This window comes from Oncorhynchus kisutch, unplaced genomic scaffold (assembly GCF_002021735.2).
Source record: "Oncorhynchus kisutch isolate 150728-3 unplaced genomic scaffold, Okis_V2 scaffold1698, whole genome shotgun sequence".
Classification (NCBI taxonomy): Eukaryota; Metazoa; Chordata; class Actinopteri; order Salmoniformes; family Salmonidae; genus Oncorhynchus; species Oncorhynchus kisutch.
In genome coordinates this window covers 14390-31753 of record NW_022263643.1, presented here as the reverse complement: position 1 = coordinate 31753, position 17364 = coordinate 14390, and the positions used below count along the sequence as shown (strand labels likewise).

The 17364-nt window shown below is 41.7% G+C and overlaps 14 non-coding genes across 14 annotated transcripts; all 14 read left to right on the top strand.

Moving 5' to 3' along the window:
- Nucleotides 1-129: 129 nt before the first annotated feature.
- LOC116367513 (U1 spliceosomal RNA) lies at nt 130-293 on the top strand. Its single transcript, XR_004208381.1, has one exon. It is a non-coding gene; the product is annotated as a U1 spliceosomal RNA (small nuclear RNA).
- A 1121-nt stretch (nt 294-1414) lies between these two features.
- LOC116367512 (U1 spliceosomal RNA) lies at nt 1415-1578 on the top strand. Its single transcript, XR_004208380.1, has one exon. It is a non-coding gene; the product is annotated as a U1 spliceosomal RNA (small nuclear RNA).
- A 1121-nt stretch (nt 1579-2699) lies between these two features.
- Nucleotides 2700-2863, top strand: LOC116367511 (U1 spliceosomal RNA). Its single transcript, XR_004208379.1, has one exon. It is a non-coding gene; the product is annotated as a U1 spliceosomal RNA (small nuclear RNA).
- Nucleotides 2864-3984: 1121 nt separating this feature from the next.
- Nucleotides 3985-4148, top strand: LOC116367510 (U1 spliceosomal RNA). The gene has a single exon (XR_004208378.1). It is a non-coding gene; the product is annotated as a U1 spliceosomal RNA (small nuclear RNA).
- A 1121-nt stretch (nt 4149-5269) lies between these two features.
- LOC116367509 (U1 spliceosomal RNA) lies at nt 5270-5433 on the top strand. The gene has a single exon (XR_004208377.1). It is a non-coding gene; the product is annotated as a U1 spliceosomal RNA (small nuclear RNA).
- Nucleotides 5434-6554: 1121 nt separating this feature from the next.
- On the top strand, nt 6555-6718 carry LOC116367508 (U1 spliceosomal RNA). Its single transcript, XR_004208376.1, has one exon. It is a non-coding gene; the product is annotated as a U1 spliceosomal RNA (small nuclear RNA).
- Nucleotides 6719-7839: 1121 nt separating this feature from the next.
- LOC116367507 (U1 spliceosomal RNA) lies at nt 7840-8003 on the top strand. Its single transcript, XR_004208375.1, has one exon. It is a non-coding gene; the product is annotated as a U1 spliceosomal RNA (small nuclear RNA).
- Nucleotides 8004-8995: 992 nt separating this feature from the next.
- On the top strand, nt 8996-9159 carry LOC116367506 (U1 spliceosomal RNA). The gene has a single exon (XR_004208374.1). It is a non-coding gene; the product is annotated as a U1 spliceosomal RNA (small nuclear RNA).
- Nucleotides 9160-10279: 1120 nt separating this feature from the next.
- LOC116367505 (U1 spliceosomal RNA) lies at nt 10280-10443 on the top strand. The gene has a single exon (XR_004208373.1). It is a non-coding gene; the product is annotated as a U1 spliceosomal RNA (small nuclear RNA).
- Nucleotides 10444-11560: 1117 nt separating this feature from the next.
- On the top strand, nt 11561-11724 carry LOC116367503 (U1 spliceosomal RNA). The gene has a single exon (XR_004208371.1). It is a non-coding gene; the product is annotated as a U1 spliceosomal RNA (small nuclear RNA).
- A 1121-nt stretch (nt 11725-12845) lies between these two features.
- On the top strand, nt 12846-13009 carry LOC116367502 (U1 spliceosomal RNA). The gene has a single exon (XR_004208370.1). It is a non-coding gene; the product is annotated as a U1 spliceosomal RNA (small nuclear RNA).
- Nucleotides 13010-14130: 1121 nt separating this feature from the next.
- Nucleotides 14131-14294, top strand: LOC116367501 (U1 spliceosomal RNA). The gene has a single exon (XR_004208369.1). It is a non-coding gene; the product is annotated as a U1 spliceosomal RNA (small nuclear RNA).
- Nucleotides 14295-15415: 1121 nt separating this feature from the next.
- LOC116367500 (U1 spliceosomal RNA) lies at nt 15416-15579 on the top strand. Its single transcript, XR_004208368.1, has one exon. It is a non-coding gene; the product is annotated as a U1 spliceosomal RNA (small nuclear RNA).
- A 1121-nt stretch (nt 15580-16700) lies between these two features.
- On the top strand, nt 16701-16864 carry LOC116367499 (U1 spliceosomal RNA). Its single transcript, XR_004208367.1, has one exon. It is a non-coding gene; the product is annotated as a U1 spliceosomal RNA (small nuclear RNA).
- Nucleotides 16865-17364: the final 500 nt, after the last annotated feature.

The following is a 17364-nucleotide window of genomic DNA, read 5'->3' as shown; positions in this document are numbered from 1 at the left end:
TGCAATTGTATTCGTAAACATCATTAAACCTTGTTCAATATGATGTGGTATATCAGTAGTAGAAGTGGTAACCGTGAGTCAAACACCTTTGTCCTGGAAGGAGTGCTCCTCTACCAACGTGTACAACTCATACTTACCTGGCAAGGGAGACACCGTGATCAAGAAGGCGGTTCACCCAGGGCGAGGCTCAGCCATTGCACTCCGGCTGTGCTGACCCCTGCGAATTTCTCAAATGTGGAAATCTCGATTGCATAATTTCTGGTAGTGGGGGACTGCGTTCGCGCTCTCCCCTGATCTTGATGTTAAAAACAATTAAGGTGCATATTTAATTCCATGTGTTTCATTTAACTCTCACTTCTATTGAGTTTCGTGTTGAGAGGGACATTTGTCAACATTTACATGTTCTTATCAGATGAATGGCTATAGAATGTAGGGTCTGTTTATAAGTCAACTAAGGCCTCAGAGATACATTTTTGTCTTCTGATAACCCGGATGTGTGTGATATGTTATTGTAGCACTGGTGATTATGCCTGTCATGTCCCGATAATGTCAAGGAAAAGGCCTACTTGTGAATGGATCATTTTGTGCCCTCATGACGTTTTCTGGATTGAGGTCTTTTATTTGCTAGATTATTAAATCATTTATAGGACAGTTTGTCATTTAAGTCCACAGAAAATGTCAACCATTACCATGCCACAGTCATTGCCCTGCTCAACCATTACCATGCCACAGACATTGCCCTGGTCAACCATTCCACAGACATTTCCCTGGTCAACCATTACCTTGACAACAGACATTTCCCTGGTCAAACATTACCATGACAACAGACATTTTCTGGTCAACCATTACCATGACAACAGACATTGCCCTGGTCAACCATTACCATTCCACAGACATGTCCCTGGTCCACTTATTTCCTGATAAAATCAGTCAAAGTTGAAGTAGTAGGCTACTGTTTCTCCTCCATATCTGTTGGTCGTATGCCACCCTGTGGTCGATGGTGGAATCATATTTTACTGAGAGCAGAAAACAAGCGTGATGAAACTATTCCTACAACGTCTGGAACGCTACAAAACACCAGAAATAAGTGGTGTCTTTCGGTTGGCTGTGTGCACGAATGTGATTTCAGCATTTTGGTACATCGCCTACTTGTGTGTAACCAGACGGACATTTAGACAAGAAATTCAATGTATATAGAATTTATGCCGTGTTGCATGATGAGAAAACAGTCGGTCCGTGATATAATATAGTAAAACAAAATGTATTGCTTTTTCTTCACCTTGTCCGCAATTGTATTCGTAAACATCATTAAACCTTGTTCAATATGATGTGGTATATCAGTAGTAGAAGTGGTAACCGTGAGTCAAACACCTTTGTCCTGGAAGGAGTGCTCCTCTACCAACGTGTACAACTCATACTTACCTGGCAAGGGAGACACCGTGATCAAGAAGGCGGTTCACCCAGGGCGAGGCTCAGCCATTGCACTCCGGCTGTGCTGACCCCTGCGAATTTCTCAAATGTGGAAATCTCGATTGCATAATTTCTGGTAGTGGGGGACTGCGTTCGCGCTCTCCCCTGATCTTGATGTTAAAAACAATTAAGGTACATATTTAATTCCATGTGTTTCATTTAACTCTCACTTCTATTGAGTTTCGTGTTGAGAGGGACATTTGTCAACATTTACATGTTCTTATCAGATGAATGGCTATAGAATGTAGGGTCTGTTTATAAGTCAACTAAGGCCTCAGAGATACATTTTTGTCTTCTGATAACCCGGATGTGTGTGATATGTTATTGTAGCACTGGTGATTATGCCTGTCATGTCCCGATAATGTCAAGGAAAAGGCCTACTTGTGAATGGATCATTTTGTGCCCTCATGACGTTTTCTGGATTGAGGTCTTTTATTTGCTAGATTATTAAATCATTTATAGGACAGTTTGTCATTTAAGTCCACAGAAAATGTCAACCATTACCATGCCACAGTCATTGCCCTGCTCAACCATTACCATGCCACAGACATTGCCCTGGTCAACCATTCCACAGACATTTCCCTGGTCAACCATTACCTTGACAACAGACATTTCCCTGGTCAAACATTACCATGACAACAGACATTTTCTGGTCAACCATTACCATGACAACAGACATTGCCCTGGTCAACCATTACCATTCCACAGACATGTCCCTGGTCCACTTATTTCCTGATAAAATCAGTCAAAGTTGAAGTAGTAGGCTACTGTTTCTCCTCCATATCTGTTGGTCGTATGCCACCCTGTGGTCGATGGTGGAATCATATTTTACTGAGAGCAGAAAACAAGCGTGATGAAACTATTCCTACAACGTCTGGAACGCTACAAAACACCAGAAATAAGTGGTGTCTTTCGGTTGGCTGTGTGCACGAATGTGATTTCAGCATTTTGGTACATCGCCTACTTGTGTGTAACCAGACGGACATTTAGACAAGAAATTCAATGTATATAGAATTTATGCCGTGTTGCATGATGAGAAAACAGTCGGTCCGTGATATAATATAGTAAAACAAAATGTATTGCTTTTTCTTCACCTTGTCTGCAATTGTATTCGTAAACATCATTAAACCTTGTTCAATATGATGTGGTATATCAGTAGTAGAAGTGGTAACCGTGAGTCAAACACCTTTGTCCTGGAAGGAGTGCTCCTCTACCAACGTGTACAACTCATACTTACCTGGCAAGGGAGACACCGTGATCAAGAAGGCGGTTCACCCAGGGCGAGGCTCAGCCATTGCACTCCGGCTGTGCTGACCCCTGCGAATTTCTCAAATGTGGAAATCTCGATTGCATAATTTCTGGTAGTGGGGGACTGCGTTCGCGCTCTCCCCTGATCTTGATGTTAAAAACAATTAAGGTACATATTTAATTCCATGTGTTTCATTTAACTCTCACTTCTATTGAGTTTCGTGTTGAGAGGGACATTTGTCAACATTTACATGTTCTTATCAGATGAATGGCTATAGAATGTAGGGTCTGTTTATAAGTCAACTAAGGCCTCAGAGATACATTTTTGTCTTCTGATAACCCGGATGTGTGTGATATGTTATTGTAGCACTGGTGATTATGCCTGTCATGTCCCGATAATGTCAAGGAAAAGGCCTACTTGTGAATGGATCATTTTGTGCCCTCATGACGTTTTCTGGATTGAGGTCTTTTATTTGCTAGATTATTAAATCATTTATAGGACAGTTTGTCATTTAAGTCCACAGAAAATGTCAACCATTACCATGCCACAGTCATTGCCCTGCTCAACCATTACCATGCCACAGACATTGCCCTGGTCAACCATTCCACAGACATTTCCCTGGTCAACCATTACCTTGACAACAGACATTTCCCTGGTCAAACATTACCATGACAACAGACATTTTCTGGTCAACCATTACCATGACAACAGACATTGCCCTGGTCAACCATTACCATTCCACAGACATGTCCCTGGTCCACTTATTTCCTGATAAAATCAGTCAAAGTTGAAGTAGTAGGCTACTGTTTCTCCTCCATATCTGTTGGTCGTATGCCACCCTGTGGTCGATGGTGGAATCATATTTTACTGAGAGCAGAAAACAAGCGTGATGAAACTATTCCTACAACGTCTGGAACGCTACAAAACACCAGAAATAAGTGGTGTCTTTCGGTTGGCTGTGTGCACGAATGTGATTTCAGCATTTTGGTACATCGCCTACTTGTGTGTAACCAGACGGACATTTAGACAAGAAATTCAATGTATATAGAATTTATGCCGTGTTGCATGATGAGAAAACAGTCGGTCCGTGATATAATATAGTAAAACAAAATGTATTGCTTTTTCTTCACCTTGTCCGCAATTGTATTCGTAAACATCATTAAACCTTGTTCAATATGATGTGGTATATCAGTAGTAGAAGTGGTAACCGTGAGTCAAACACCTTTGTCCTGGAAGGAGTGCTCCTCTACCAACGTGTACAACTCATACTTACCTGGCAAGGGAGACACCGTGATCAAGAAGGCGGTTCACCCAGGGCGAGGCTCAGCCATTGCACTCCGGCTGTGCTGACCCCTGCGAATTTCTCAAATGTGGAAATCTCGATTGCATAATTTCTGGTAGTGGGGGACTGCGTTCGCGCTCTCCCCTGATCTTGATGTTAAAAACAATTAAGGTACATATTTAATTCCATGTGTTTCATTTAACTCTCACTTCTATTGAGTTTCGTGTTGAGAGGGACATTTGTCAACATTTACATGTTCTTATCAGATGAATGGCTATAGAATGTAGGGTCTGTTTATAAGTCAACTAAGGCCTCAGAGATACATTTTTGTCTTCTGATAACCCGGATGTGTGTGATATGTTATTGTAGCACTGGTGATTATGCCTGTCATGTCCCGATAATGTCAAGGAAAAGGCCTACTTGTGAATGGATCATTTTGTGCCCTCATGACGTTTTCTGGATTGAGGTCTTTTATTTGCTAGATTATTAAATCATTTATAGGACAGTTTGTCATTTAAGTCCACAGAAAATGTCAACCATTACCATGCCACAGTCATTGCCCTGCTCAACCATTACCATGCCACAGACATTGCCCTGGTCAACCATTCCACAGACATTTCCCTGGTCAACCATTACCTTGACAACAGACATTTCCCTGGTCAAACATTACCATGACAACAGACATTTTCTGGTCAACCATTACCATGACAACAGACATTGCCCTGGTCAACCATTACCATTCCACAGACATGTCCCTGGTCCACTTATTTCCTGATAAAATCAGTCAAAGTTGAAGTAGTAGGCTACTGTTTCTCCTCCATATCTGTTGGTCGTATGCCACCCTGTGGTCGATGGTGGAATCATATTTTACTGAGAGCAGAAAACAAGCGTGATGAAACTATTCCTACAACGTCTGGAACGCTACAAAACACCAGAAATAAGTGGTGTCTTTCGGTTGGCTGTGTGCACGAATGTGATTTCAGCATTTTGGTACATCGCCTACTTGTGTGTAACCAGACGGACATTTAGACAAGAAATTCAATGTATATAGAATTTATGCCGTGTTGCATGATGAGAAAACAGTCGGTCCGTGATATAATATAGTAAAACAAAATGTATTGCTTTTTCTTCACCTTGTCCGCAATTGTATTCGTAAACATCATTAAACCTTGTTCAATATGATGTGGTATATCAGTAGTAGAAGTGGTAACCGTGAGTCAAACACCTTTGTCCTGGAAGGAGTGCTCCTCTACCAACGTGTACAACTCATACTTACCTGGCAAGGGAGACACCGTGATCAAGAAGGCGGTTCACCCAGGGCGAGGCTCAGCCATTGCACTCCGGCTGTGCTGACCCCTGCGAATTTCTCAAATGTGGAAATCTCGATTGCATAATTTCTGGTAGTGGGGGACTGCGTTCGCGCTCTCCCCTGATCTTGATGTTAAAAACAATTAAGGTACATATTTAATTCCATGTGTTTCATTTAACTCTCACTTCTATTGAGTTTCGTGTTGAGAGGGACATTTGTCAACATTTACATGTTCTTATCAGATGAATGGCTATAGAATGTAGGGTCTGTTTATAAGTCAACTAAGGCCTCAGAGATACATTTTTGTCTTCTGATAACCCGGATGTGTGTGATATGTTATTGTAGCACTGGTGATTATGCCTGTCATGTCCCGATAATGTCAAGGAAAAGGCCTACTTGTGAATGGATCATTTTGTGCCCTCATGACGTTTTCTGGATTGAGGTCTTTTATTTGCTAGATTATTAAATCATTTATAGGACAGTTTGTCATTTAAGTCCACAGAAAATGTCAACCATTACCATGCCACAGTCATTGCCCTGCTCAACCATTACCATGCCACAGACATTGCCCTGGTCAACCATTCCACAGACATTTCCCTGGTCAACCATTACCTTGACAACAGACATTTCCCTGGTCAAACATTACCATGACAACAGACATTTTCTGGTCAACCATTACCATGACAACAGACATTGCCCTGGTCAACCATTACCATTCCACAGACATGTCCCTGGTCCACTTATTTCCTGATAAAATCAGTCAAAGTTGAAGTAGTAGGCTACTGTTTCTCCTCCATATCTGTTGGTCGTATGCCACCCTGTGGTCGATGGTGGAATCATATTTTACTGAGAGCAGAAAACAAGCGTGATGAAACTATTCCTACAACGTCTGGAACGCTACAAAACACCAGAAATAAGTGGTGTCTTTCGGTTGGCTGTGTGCACGAATGTGATTTCAGCATTTTGGTACATCGCCTACTTGTGTGTAACCAGACGGACATTTAGACAAGAAATTCAATGTATATAGAATTTATGCCGTGTTGCATGATGAGAAAACAGTCGGTCCGTGATATAATATAGTAAAACAAAATGTATTGCTTTTTCTTCACCTTGTCCGCAATTGTATTCGTAAACATCATTAAACCTTGTTCAATATGATGTGGTATATCAGTAGTAGAAGTGGTAACCGTGAGTCAAACACCTTTGTCCTGGAAGGAGTGCTCCTCTACCAACGTGTACAACTCATACTTACCTGGCAAGGGAGACACCGTGATCAAGAAGGCGGTTCACCCAGGGCGAGGCTCAGCCATTGCACTCCGGCTGTGCTGACCCCTGCGAATTTCTCAAATGTGGAAATCTCGATTGCATAATTTCTGGTAGTGGGGGACTGCGTTCGCGCTCTCCCCTGATCTTGATGTTAAAAACAATTAAGGTACATATTTAATTCCATGTGTTTCATTTAACTCTCACTTCTATTGAGTTTCGTGTTGAGAGGGACATTTGTCAACATTTACATGTTCTTATCAGATGAATGGCTATAGAATGTAGGGTCTGTTTATAAGTCAACTAAGGCCTCAGAGATACATTTTTGTCTTCTGATAACCCGGATGTGTGTGATATGTTATTGTAGCACTGGTGATTATGCCTGTCATGTCCCGATAATGTCAAGGAAAAGGCCTACTTGTGAATGGATCATTTTGTGCCCTCATGACGTTTTCTGGATTGAGGTCTTTTATTTGCTAGATTATTAAATCATTTATAGGACAGTTTGTCATTTAAGTCCACAGAAAATGTCAACCATTACCATGCCACAGTCATTGCCCTGCTCAACCATTACCATGCCACAGACATTGCCCTGGTCAACCATTCCACAGACATTTCCCTGGTCAACCATTACCTTGACAACAGACATTTCCCTGGTCAAACATTACCATGACAACAGACATTTTCTGGTCAACCATTACCATGACAACAGACATTGCCCTGGTCAACCATTACCATTCCACAGACATGTCCCTGGTCCACTTATTTCCTGATAAAATCAGTCAAAGTTGAAGTAGTAGGCTACTGTTTCTCCTCCATATCTGTTGGTCGTATGCCACCCTGTGGTCGATGGTGGAATCATATTTTACTGAGAGCAGAAAACAAGCGTGATGAAACTATTCCTACAACGTCTGGAACGCTACAAAACACCAGAAATAAGTGGTGTCTTTCGGTTGGCTGTGTGCACGAATGTGATTTCAGCATTTTGGTACATCGCCTACTTGTGTGTAACCAGACGGACATTTAGACAAGAAATTCAATGTATATAGAATTTATGCCGTGTTGCATGATGAGAAAACAGTCGGTCCGTGATATAATATAGTAAAACAAAATGTATTGCTTTTTCTTCACCTTGTCCGCAATTGTATTCGTAAACATCATTAAACCTTGTTCAATATGATGTGGTATATCAGTAGTAGAAGTGGTAACCGTGAGTCAAACACCTTTGTCCTGGAAGGAGTGCTCCTCTACCAACGTGTACAACTCATACTTACCTGGCAAGGGAGACACCGTGATCAAGAAGGCGGTTCACCCAGGGCGAGGCTCAGCCATTGCACTCCGGCTGTGCTGACCCCTGCGAATTTCTCAAATGTGGAAATCTCGATTGCATAATTTCTGGTAGTGGGGGACTGCGTTCGCGCTCTCCCCTGATCTTGATGTTAAAAACAATTAAGGTACATATTTAATTCCATGTGTTTCATTTAACTCTCACTTCTATTGAGTTTCGTGTTGAGAGGGACATTTGTCAACATTTACATGTTCTTATCAGATGAATGGCTATAGAATGTAGGGTCTGTTTATAAGTCAACTAAGGCCTCAGAGATACATTTTTGTCTTCTGATAACCCGGATGTGTGTGATATGTTATTGTAGCACTGGTGATTATGCCTGTCATGTCCCGATAATGTCAAGGAAAAGGCCTACTTGTGAATGGATCATTTTGTGCCCTCATGACGTTTTCTGGATTGAGGTCTTTTATTTGCTAGATTATTAAATCATTTATAGGACAGTTTGTCATTTAAGTCCACAGAAAATGTCAACCATTACCATGCCACAGTCATTGCCCTGCTCAACCATTACCATGCCACAGACATTGCCCTGGTCAACCATTACCATTCCACAGACATGTCCCTGGTCCACTTATTTCCTGATAAAATCAGTCAAAGTTGAAGTAGTAGGCTACTGTTTCTCCTCCATATCTGTTGGTCGTATGCCACCCTGTGGTCGATGGTGGAATCATATTTTACTGAGAGCAGAAAACAAGCGTGATGAAACTATTCCTACAACGTCTGGAACGCTACAAACACCAGAAATAAGTGGTGTCTTTCGGTTGGCTGTGTGCACGAATGTGATTTCAGCATTTTGGTACATCGCCTACTTGTGTGTAACCAGACGGACATTTAGACAAGAAATTCAATGTATATAGAATTTATGCCGTGTTGCATGATGAGAAAACAGTCGGTCCGTGATATAATATAGTAAAACAAAATGTATTGCTTTTTCTTCACCTTGTCCGCAATTGTATTCGTAAACATCATTAAACCTTGTTCAATATGATGTGGTATATCAGTAGTAGAAGTGGTAACCGTGAGTCAAACACCTTTGTCCTGGAAGGAGTGCTCCTCTACCAACGTGTACAACTCATACTTACCTGGCAAGGGAGACACCGTGATCAAGAAGGCGGTTCACCCAGGGCGAGGCTCAGCCATTGCACTCCGGCTGTGCTGACCCCTGCGAATTTCTCAAATGTGGAAATCTCGATTGCATAATTTCTGGTAGTGGGGGACTGCGTTCGCGCTCTCCCCTGATCTTGATGTTAAAAACAATTAAGGTACATATTTAATTCCATGTGTTTCATTTAACTCTCACTTCTATTGAGTTTCGTGTTGAGAGGGACATTTGTCAACATTTACATGTTCTTATCAGATGAATGGCTATAGAATGTAGGGTCTGTTTATAAGTCAACTAAGGCCTCAGAGATACATTTTTGTCTTCTGATAACCCGGATGTGTGTGATATGTTATTGTAGCACTGGTGATTATGCCTGTCATGTCCCGATAATGTCAAGGAAAAGGCCTACTTGTGAATGGATCATTTTGTGCCCTCATGACGTTTCTGGATTGAGGTCTTTTATTTGCTAGATTATTAAATCATTTATAGGACAGTTTGTCATTTAAGTCCACAGAAAATGTCAACCATTACCATGCCACAGTCATTGCCCTGCTCAACCATTACCATGCCACAGACATTGCCCTGGTCAACCATTCCACAGACATTTCCCTGGTCAACCATTACCTTGACAACAGACATTTCCCTGGTCAAACATTACCATGACAACAGACATTTTCTGGTCAACCATTACCATGACAACAGACATTGCCCTGGTCAACCATTACCATTCCACAGACATGTCCCTGGTCCACTTATTTCCTGATAAAATCAGTCAAAGTTGAAGTAGTAGGCTACTGTTTCTCCTCCATATCTGTTGGTCGTATGCCACCCTGTGGTCGATGGTGGAATCATATTTTACTGAGAGCAGAAAACAAGCGTGATGAAACTATTCCTACAACGTCTGGAACGCTACAAAACACCAGAAATAAGTGGTGTCTTTCGGTTGGCTGTGTGCACGAATGTGATTTCAGCATTTTGGTACATCGCCTACTTGTGTGTAACCAGACGGACATTTAGACAAGAAATTCAATGTATATAGAATTTATGCCGTGTTGCATGATGAGAAAACAGTCGGTCCGTGATATAATATAGTAAAACAAAATGTATTGCTTTTTCTTCACCTTGTCCGCAATTGTATTCGTAAACATCATTAAACCTTGTTCAATATGATGTGGTATATCAGTAGTAGAAGTGGTAACCGTGAGTCAAACACCTTTGTCCTGGAAGGAGTGCTCCTCTACCAACGTGTACAACTCATACTTACCTGGCAAGGGAGACACCGTGATCAAGAAGGCGGTTCACCCAGGGCGAGGCTCAGCCATTGCACTCCGGCTGTGCTGACCCCTGCGAATTTCTCAAATGTGGAAATCTCGATTGCATAATTTCTGGTAGTGGGGGACTGCGTTCGCGCTCTCCCCTGATCTTGATGTTAAAAACAATTAAGGTACATATTTAATTCCATGTGTTTCATTTAACTCTCACTTCTATTGAGTTTCGTGTTGAGAGGGACATTTGTCAACATTTACATGTTCTTATCAGATGAATGGCTATAGAATGTAGGGTCTGTTTATAAGTCAACTAAGGCCTCAGAGATACATTTTGTCTTCTGATAACCCGGATGTGTGTGATATGTTATTGTAGCACTGGTGATTATGCCTGTCATGTCCCGATAATGTCAAGGAAAAGGCCTACTTGTGAATGGATCATTTTGTGCCCTCATGACGTTTTCTGGATTGAGGTCTTTTATTTGCTAGATTATTAAATCATTTATAGGACAGTTTGTCATTTAAGTCCACAGAAAATGTCAACCATTACCATGCCACAGTCATTGCCCTGCTCAACCATTACCATGCCACAGACATTGCCCTGGTCAACCATTCCACAGACATTTCCCTGGTCAACCATTACCTTGACAACAGACATTTCCCTGGTACCCTTACCATGACAACAGACATTTTCTGGTCAACCATTACCATGACAACAGACATTGCCCTGGTCAACCATTACCATTCCCACAGACAGTCCCTGGTCCACTTATTTCCTGATAAAATCAGTCAAAGTTGAAGTAGTAGGCTACTGTTTCTCCTCCATATCTGTTGGTCGTATGCCACCCTGTGGTCGATGGTGGAATCATATTTACTGAGAGCAGAAAACAAGCGTGATGAAACTATTCCTACAACGTCTGGAACGCTACAAAACACCAGAAATAAGTGGTGTCTTTCGGTTGGCTGTGTGCACGAATGTGATTTCAGCATTTTGGTACATCGCCTACTTGTGTGTAACCAGACGGACATTTAGACAAGAAATTCAATGTATATAGAATTTATGCCGTGTTGCATGATGAGAAAACAGTCGGTCCGTGATATAATATAGTAAAACAAAATGTATTGCTTTTTCTTCACCTTGTCCGCAATTGTATTCGTAAACATCATTAAACCTTGTTCAATATGATGTGGTATATCAGTAGTAGAAGTGGTAACCGTGAGTCAAACACCTTTGTCCTGGAAGGAGTGCTCCTCTACCAACGTGTACAACTCATACTTACCTGGCAAGGGAGACACCGTGATCAAGAAGGCGGTTCACCCAGGGCGAGGCTCAGCCATTGCACTCCGGCTGTGCTGACCCCTGCGAATTTCTCAAATGTGGAAATCTCGATTGCATAATTTCTGGTAGTGGGGGACTGCGTTCGCGCTCTCCCCTGATCTTGATGTTAAAAACAATTAAGGTACATATTTAATTCCATGTGTTTCATTTAACTCTCACTTCTATTGAGTTTCGTGTTGAGAGGGACATTTGTCAACATTTACATGTTCTTATCAGATGAATGGCTATAGAATGTAGGGTCTGTTTATAAGTCAACTAAGGCCTCAGAGATACATTTTTGTCTTCTGATAACCCGGATGTGTGTGATATGTTATTGTAGCACTGGTGATTATGCCTGTCATGTCCCGATAATGTCAAGGAAAAGGCCTACTTGTGAATGGATCATTTTGTGCCCTCATGACGTTTTCTGGATTGAGGTCTTTTATTTGCTAGATTATTAAATCATTTATAGGACAGTTTGTCATTTAAGTCCACAGAAAATGTCAACCATTACCATGCCACAGTCATTGCCCTGCTCAACCATTACCATGCCACAGACATTGCCCTGGTCAACCATTCCACAGACATTTCCCTGGTCAACCATTACCTTGACAACAGACATTTCCCTGGTCAAACATTACCATGACAACAGACATTTTCTGGTCAACCATTACCATGACAACAGACATTGCCCTGGTCAACCATTACCATTCCACAGACATGTCCCTGGTCCACTTATTTCCTGATAAAATCAGTCAAAGTTGAAGTAGTAGGCTACTGTTTCTCCTCCATATCTGTTGGTCGTATGCCACCCTGTGGTCGATGGTGGAATCATATTTTACTGAGAGCAGAAAACAAGCGTGATGAAACTATTCCTACAACGTCTGGAACGCTACAAAACACCAGAAATAAGTGGTGTCTTTCGGTTGGCTGTGTGCACGAATGTGATTTCAGCATTTTGGTACATCGCCTACTTGTGTGTAACCAGACGGACATTTAGACAAGAAATTCAATGTATATAGAATTTATGCCGTGTTGCATGATGAGAAAACAGTCGGTCCGTGATATAATATAGTAAAACAAAATGTATTGCTTTTTCTTCACCTTGTCCGCAATTGTATTCGTAAACATCATTAAACCTTGTTCAATATGATGTGGTATATCAGTAGTAGAAGTGGTAACCGTGAGTCAAACACCTTTGTCCTGGAAGGAGTGCTCCTCTACCAACGTGTACAACTCATACTTACCTGGCAAGGGAGACACCGTGATCAAGAAGGCGGTTCACCCAGGGCGAGGCTCAGCCATTGCACTCCGGCTGTGCTGACCCCTGCGAATTTCTCAAATGTGGAAATCTCGATTGCATAATTTCTGGTAGTGGGGGACTGCGTTCGCGCTCTCCCCTGATCTTGATGTTAAAAACAATTAAGGTACATATTTAATTCCATGTGTTTCATTTAACTCTCACTTCTATTGAGTTTCGTGTTGAGAGGGACATTTGTCAACATTTACATGTTCTTATCAGATGAATGGCTATAGAATGTAGGGTCTGTTTATAAGTCAACTAAGGCCTCAGAGATACATTTTTGTCTTCTGATAACCCGGATGTGTGTGATATGTTATTGTAGCACTGGTGATTATGCCTGTCATGTCCCGATAATGTCAAGGAAAAGGCCTACTTGTGAATGGATCATTTTGTGCCCTCATGACGTTTTCTGGATTGAGGTCTTTTATTTGCTAGATTATTAAATCATTTATAGGACAGTTTGTCATTTAAGTCCACAGAAAATGTCAACCATTACCATGCCACAGTCATTGCCCTGCTCAACCATTACCATGCCACAGACATTGCCCTGGTCAACCATTCCACAGACATTTCCCTGGTCAACCATTACCTTGACAACAGACATTTCCCTGGTCAAACATTACCATGACAACAGACATTTTCTGGTCAACCATTACCATGACAACAGACATTGCCCTGGTCAACCATTACCATTCCACAGACATGTCCCTGGTCCACTTATTTCCTGATAAAATCAGTCAAAGTTGAAGTAGTAGGCTACTGTTTCTCCTCCATATCTGTTGGTCGTATGCCACCCTGTGGTCGATGGTGGAATCATATTTTACTGAGAGCAGAAAACAAGCGTGATGAAACTATTCCTACAACGTCTGGAACGCTACAAAACACCAGAAATAAGTGGTGTCTTTCGGTTGGCTGTGTGCACGAATGTGATTTCAGCATTTTGGTACATCGCCTACTTGTGTGTAACCAGACGGACATTTAGACAAGAAATTCAATGTATATAGAATTTATGCCGTGTTGCATGATGAGAAAACAGTCGGTCCGTGATATAATATAGTAAAACAAAATGTATTGCTTTTTCTTCACCTTGTCCGCAATTGTATTCGTAAACATCATTAAACCTTGTTCAATATGATGTGGTATATCAGTAGTAGAAGTGGTAACCGTGAGTCAAACACCTTTGTCCTGGAAGGAGTGCTCCTCTACCAACGTGTACAACTCATACTTACCTGGCAAGGGAGACACCGTGATCAAGAAGGCGGTTCACCCAGGGCGAGGCTCAGCCATTGCACTCCGGCTGTGCTGACCCCTGCGAATTTCTCAAATGTGGAAATCTCGATTGCATAATTTCTGGTAGTGGGGGACTGCGTTCGCGCTCTCCCCTGATCTTGATGTTAAAAACAATTAAGGTACATATTTAATTCCATGTGTTTCATTTAACTCTCACTTCTATTGAGTTTCGTGTTGAGAGGGACATTTGTCAACATTTACATGTTCTTATCAGATGAATGGCTATAGAATGTAGGGTCTGTTTATAAGTCAACTAAGGCCTCAGAGATACATTTTTGTCTTCTGATAACCCGGATGTGTGTGATATGTTATTGTAGCACTGGTGATTATGCCTGTCATGTCCCGATAATGTCAAGGAAAAGGCCTACTTGTGAATGGATCATTTTGTGCCCTCATGACGTTTTCTGGATTGAGGTCTTTTATTTGCTAGATTATTAAATCATTTATAGGACAGTTTGTCATTTAAGTCCACAGAAAATGTCAACCATTACCATGCCACAGTCATTGCCCTGCTCAACCATTACCATGCCACAGACATTGCCCTGGTCAACCATTCCACAGACATTTCCCTGGTCAACCATTACCTTGACAACAGACATTTCCCTGGTCAAACATTACCATGACAACAGACATTTTCTGGTCAACCATTACCATGACAACAGACATTGCCCTGGTCAACCATTACCATTCCACAGACATGTCCCTGGTCCACTTATTTCCTGATAAAATCAGTCAAAGTTGAAGTAGTAGGCTACTGTTTCTCCTCCATATCTGTTGGTCGTATGCCACCCTGTGGTCGATGGTGGAATCATATTTTACTGAGAGCAGAAAACAAGCGTGATGAAACTATTCCTACAACGTCTGGAACGCTACAAAACACCAGAAATAAGTGGTGTCTTTCGGTTGGCTGTGTGCACGAATGTGATTTCAGCATTTTGGTACATCGCCTACTTGTGTGTAACCAGACGGACATTTAGACAAGAAATTCAATGTATATAGAATTTATGCCGTGTTGCATGATGAGAAAACAGTCGGTCCGTGATATAATATAGTAAAACAAAATGTATTGCTTTTTCTTCACCTTGTCCGCAATTGTATTCGTAAACATCATTAAACCTTGTTCAATATGATGTGGTATATCAGTAGTAGAAGTGGTAACCGTGAGTCAAACACCTTTGTCCTGGAAGGAGTGCTCCTCTACCAACGTGTACAACTCATACTTACCTGGCAAGGGAGACACCGTGATCAAGAAGGCGGTTCACCCAGGGCGAGGCTCAGCCATTGCACTCCGGCTGTGCTGACCCCTGCGAATTTCTCAAATGTGGAAATCTCGATTGCATAATTTCTGGTAGTGGGGGACTGCGTTCGCGCTCTCCCCTGATCTTGATGTTAAAAACAATTAAGGTACATATTTAATTCCATGTGTTTCATTTAACTCTCACTTCTATTGAGTTTCGTGTTGAGAGGGACATTTGTCAACATTTACATGTTCTTATCAGATGAATGGCTATAGAATGTAGGGTCTGTTTATAAGTCAACTAAGGCCTCAGAGATACATTTTTGTCTTCTGATAACCCGGATGTGTGTGATATGTTATTGTAGCACTGGTGATTATGCCTGTCATGTCCCGATAATGTCAAGGAAAAGGCCTACTTGTGAATGGATCATTTTGTGCCCTCATGACGTTTTCTGGATTGAGGTCTTTTATTTGCTAGATTATTAAATCATTTATAGGACAGTTTGTCATTTAAGTCCACAGAAAATGTCAACCATTACCATGCCACAGTCATTGCCCTGCTCAACCATTACCATGCCACAGACATTGCCCTGGTCAACCATTCCACAGACATTTCCCTGGTCAACCATTACCTTGACAACAGACATTTCCCTGGTCAAACATTACCATGACAACAGACATTTTCTGGTCAACCATTACCATGACAACAGACATTGCCCTGGTCAACCATTACCATTCCACAGACATGTCCCTGGTCCACTTATTTCCTGATAAAATCAGTCAAAGTTGAAGTAGTAGGCTACTGTTTCTCCTCCATATCTGTTGGTCGTATGCCACCCTGTGGTCGATGGTGGAATCATATTTTACTGAGAGCAGAAAACAAGCGTGATGAAACTATTCCTACAACGTCTGGAACGCTACAAAACACCAGAAATAAGTGGTGTCTTTCGGTTGGCTGTGTGCACGAATGTGATTTCAGCATTTTGGTACATCGCCTACTTGTGTGTAACCAGACGGACATTTAGACAAGAAATTCAATGTATATAGAATTTATGCCGTGTTGCATGATGAGAAAACAGTCGGTCCGTGATATAATATAGTAAAACAAAATGTATTGCTTTTTCTTCACCTTGTCCGCAATTGTATTCGTAAACATCATTAAACCTTGTTCAATATGATGTGGTATATCAGTAGTAGAAGTGGTAACCGTGAGTCAAACACCTTTGTCCTGGAAGGAGTGCTCCTCTACCAACGTGTACAACTCATACTTACCTGGCAAGGGAGACACCGTGATCAAGAAGGCGGTTCACCCAGGGCGAGGCTCAGCCATTGCACTCCGGCTGTGCTGACCCCTGCGAATTTCTCAAATGTGGAAATCTCGATTGCATAATTTCTGGTAGTGGGGGACTGCGTTCGCGCTCTCCCCTGATCTTGATGTTAAAAACAATTAAGGTACATATTTAATTCCATGTGTTTCATTTAACTCTCACTTCTATTGAGTTTCGTGTTGAGAGGGACATTTGTCAACATTTACATGTTCTTATCAGATGAATGGCTATAGAATGTAGGGTCTGTTTATAAGTCAACTAAGGCCTCAGAGATACATTTTTGTCTTCTGATAACCCGGATGTGTGTGATATGTTATTGTAGCACTGGTGATTATGCCTGTCATGTCCCGATAATGTCAAGGAAAAGGCCTACTTGTGAATGGATCATTTTGTGCCCTCATGACGTTTTCTGGATTGAGGTCTTTTATTTGCTAGATTATTAAATCATTTATAGGACAGTTTGTCATTTAAGTCCACAGAAAATGTCAACCATTACCATGCCACAGTCATTGCCCTGCTCAACCATTACCATGCCACAGACATTGCCCTGGTCAACCATTCCACAGACATTTCCCTGGTCAACCATTACCTTGACAACAG